Raw genomic sequence first — 4,511 nt, 5'->3', positions numbered from 1 at the left:
AATACTTTTTATGTGCATATATGTAGATAACTATACCTGCAGGAAGCCAAATTTGAAGAAGGGTCAAGCTCTCTTTGTGCAGTGTAGAAGTGTCAGTATCACAGCCTGACACACAGCGTGGGATCTGCCAACCCTGTAGCTGTAGCTGAATAGAATAGAATAGGCTATTTCAACTGGAAGGGACCTACAACGATCATCTAGTCCAACTGCCTGACCAATTCAGGGATGAGCAAAGGTTAGAGCATGTTGTTAAGGGTACTGTCCAAATGCCCCTTAAACACTGACAGGCTTGGGGCATCAACCACCTCTCTAGGAAGCCTGTTCTAGTGTTTGACCCCCCTCTCGGTAAAGAAATGCTTCCGAATGTCCAGTCTAAACTTCCCCGGCGCAGCTTTGAACCATTCCCATGCATCCTATCACTGGATGCCAGGGAGCAGAGATCAGCACCTCCCTCTCCCTTTCCCCTCCTCAGGAAGCTGTAGAGAGCAATGAGGTTGCCCCTCAGCCTCCTTTTCTCCAAACTAGACAAGTCCAATGTCCTTAGCTGCTCCTCATAGGACATTCCTTCCAGCTTTGTTGCCCTCCTCTGGAGGCTTTCAAGGACCTTTGTATCCTTCTTAAATTGTGGGGCCCAGAAGTGCATGCTGTACTCAAGGTGAGGCTGCACCAAGGCTGAATACAGCAGCACAATCACCTCTTTTGACTGGCCGGTTACGCTGTGTTTGATTAGTTCAGTACGGATATACCTGAATTAGCCCTGCATTTGCTTTAAAGAAAGTGTGGTACTGCAGAGCTCGGTATTAGACTAACCACAGCTTAGTATTTACCCAGCTGAGCAGTTTTGCAATGGGTCTACACATTAGAGTAGCTACCTTGAACTGAGTTCAGGTTTGTGTATACAACATTGTGTAGATATAACCTTGCTCTGAGAGAGATAAGGACAGCTCTGAGCACATGCCTGGTCTGCCACATGATGCTTCTATATTCATAATTTCTGTTCTGTGTCAAAATGGAAACAATATAGGGCCATGAAATGACGGCTACAATTAGTCAGCCTCATCAACCCTTGTGAGAAAAATAAAAACAAAAGTTGCGGGTATGAGTCACGGCTTTCAAAGTCAGTACTTAACTTCTTCCTGATTTTTAAGGGTCTAATGCCAACATTTCCTATTTGGCCTGGAAAGCTTTCCAGAGGAGATCGCATGCGCATGGAAGTGTCTGCCTCTCTTCACTGACTATCTGGGAAATATGATCATTTATTTAATAAAATTTCTCCATAAGGCACTCAAAATGCAGATATTAATCAGGTGTTTATGATTGGTGAAATGATCCCTGGCCAGGGAACGACATCCTGCTACTGGACTCTGCATGTGAATTTCTTTGCAAATATTTTTGCAGTATCACAACTGTGAATATCAGCATTTTGGACTAGATATGAGGAAGAAATTTCTTACAATGAGGGTGGTGAAACACTGGCACAGGTTGCCCATTGAGGTGGTAGATGCCTCGTCCCTCGTCCCTGGAAACATTCAAGGTCAGGCTGGATGGAGCTCTGAGCAACCTGATCTAGTTGAAGAGGCCCCTGCTCGTTGCAGGAGGGTTGGGCTACATGACCTTTAAAGGTCCCTTCCAACCCAAACCATTCTATGATTCTGTGATGATATTTGGTACAAAATATTTACACTCTAAGTCGGAAGAAGTATTAAGGTACAGACATCCACAGGCACCAGATGCTTCCCCCTACGCATGAGCATTTTGTAGCCTTCCTGCATGTTGACTGCTTTATTTACGGCTCAGACAGACACAGCCACTCAATGCCAGAGCAATTTGTGTTTCTTGGGCTTAATGGTTCAAATTGTGTGCTTTGTATTACACACTGCCAAGCATTCACATTAGGCAGTAACTAATACATGAATATTATGAATATTTTTTTTTGCTCATCCCGTATCAATGCCTCATTTCACACTTTGGACATTAAATAAGGCCGAACATATGTATGTAAATAAGAGATCTTGTAAGTTGGGTGGCCGATATGCCCCCACTCTCCCCACCCCCCAAAAAGCATTTAGAATTCTTCTTGCCAACCTAAAATAAGTGATGTTTGATTGGAAAGATTTAAAGAGAAAGGTTTTCTTCTCTTTCTTAGCCTACATGTCCCATTTCACTGAACTTTAAATGAATTTCTTTTTAAAATTGAAACAAATATTGAAATTAAGTGTTACAGCAAATCACACTGTTCTTTTTCAGAAAATATTGAAACAAAACATTTTGACTATTGTGTCTGATTTTGTTTGGTAGAGTATTCAATATTTGACAGCTTAGGCCTAAATCCCAAAATGTTTTCGATGGACCTTGATCTGAGCTTTTACACATTTTTACATCATTCATCAAACAATCTTCATGTGGCAGAAATCTTTGTTAAAAACAGTACATGATCATGAAATCACAAACTGTCATAACACAGATCCAAAATAAAACAGAATAAAAGATTCAAGAACAGTATTATATTTATAGCTTGTTAAATGTATGAACATCCCAGCTTTCAAACTTGAACTTTCTTCCCTATTTAATTGAAAATCAAATTATTGTTTAAAAACAAAACAAAGAAAAAAACCCGAAATTTTGTGCCTTTACTTCAAAGACATGAGTAAAATTGCCTCAGTTGCATAATACCTATAATCAACAAGACACAAGTCTCTCCCTTCTTCTATAAACAGATAGCGTGCAAGGAAGTACAAGTTATGGCTTTTCCTGTTTCTATCCTCAGTTACATGCATCAAGAACAAATATAGCTATTTTTACTGAAACAGGTCAAGAATTTCAGAAAATGATATACCAGAAAACTCTCCTAAATTAGAGTATTTCTGTTGATGACTGCACCATATTTATAGCTAGAACGTATAATATTTAAAGCCCATGTGGAGTATGTCCTCATCTCCAGGGGTAAATAAAGTAACACTGTCACTTCTTGACATGATGAAATGAACTGAATGGCATCAAACTTCACTCACATTTTGAGGGTCCCGCAGGATCTTAGATATAGGCTCTACAATGTCTTAATAATGAATTCTGTTCAATTCACCAGCTTGATATACAAGCTAAACTAAGGACTGTAAGATGTTCAAACTCTTCTTGGAAAACGGATCATAACACAGCCAGAAGTAGCATCAGTTACAATGGAGAGGATTAGCAATGCACACAGAATACAGATTAAGACTTGGTCTCTTACACCCTAACTTCAGAGGAACATATCTCTAAGGTCCCACTTTCTTTTCCAGTTCCTTATGACAGGACTTGTAATTCTTTGTCTCACAGGTGTTCCTTCAACAGGCACAAGAATTTTTGAGAGGGAGCAGTTTTGTTTGGGACTCATATACTCTGGGTTTACCAGTAAACACACACGCACACATGCACGCACGCACGCGTATATTTGTGACCAGTTCCACTTCTAAGAAAAATTATCTTCTGATTGATTGTTTCCAGTTTCCATGGCAAGTTTCCAGCCTTCAAAACTGCAGGCTTTTGTGACTGACTGGAGGAAATTTTGCCATATTGACTTGTATAAGGCTTGGCACTCTTGGGGTAGATCTCCTGAATTCCTTGTTTCCCACACAAGTCAATTATCAACGTTGTACAGGACCCTGTGTGAGCTCCATCTCCTGAACAAACTGTACCAGAATGTGATAAATGAACACAATAGCTCAGTTGAAAGCATTTAGGCATAAAGGCAGCAGGGTACTGAAAGTAAAGGCTGTCAAACTGAGATTTTAAATAGACTAGAAAAGCAAATCAAAACATGGATACACACTTGCTCTTTTCCTACCTGATCCAATAAGTTCCGGTCAAATTGTCATGAATAAAACCACTCACTTCATTCAAGATAATGGCTTGGCTGAATACACAGCTCCAACAATAGAAAATAGGGAAAAAACTGGTAAATCTCTGGCTTCCACTGTGACTACTAAGAAAGTTTAGTAGAAAAGCTCCTAGTCCTGCCCCTGGGTTTAGCTGAAGGTAAGTGTTCAGCTGCCACAGCTGTGCTGCAAAAGAGTAAAATGCCTTCACATTCTGCTCTCGATATGTTATGACCACAGATTAGCCATGGTCTAAACTCTGGCTCAGCCAGAAGAAACTGTGCCAAAACAGTAGCTAAAACAATAGTGTGGTTTATGGAAAGAATCGGGAATGCAGATGTGCCATCTCTTCTGCTTACATTTGTTTGTGGGTCACCAGCCTACAGTTTTCCATTTAGCGTAGTTTCAATGCTATATATTCTTTAATCTTTAAAAAGAGAATATGGTACTATAATTGCAGCTTACTGGAAGTTTATATAGAGACGGACTTTAAAACAAAAAAAAATCTTAAAATCTAGAGGAAGGCTAATTCCTTTAGAGATTAAGGTTCCTTGGTTTTTTTTCTTAAAAGTCCCTCTAATAAAATTTAACTTTAAAGGGAGCTAGCCTTGTGTGTGGAAGAGTAAGGAACTGAAGTTTGTAACTGGGTTGTAACAA

This window comes from Platalea leucorodia, assembly GCF_965183815.1.
Source record: "Platalea leucorodia genome assembly, chromosome: Z".
NCBI classification, from domain to species: domain Eukaryota; kingdom Metazoa; phylum Chordata; class Aves; order Pelecaniformes; family Threskiornithidae; genus Platalea; species Platalea leucorodia.
The sequence above is the reverse complement of the archived record's forward strand: the minus strand, read 5'-3'. Positions refer to the sequence as shown.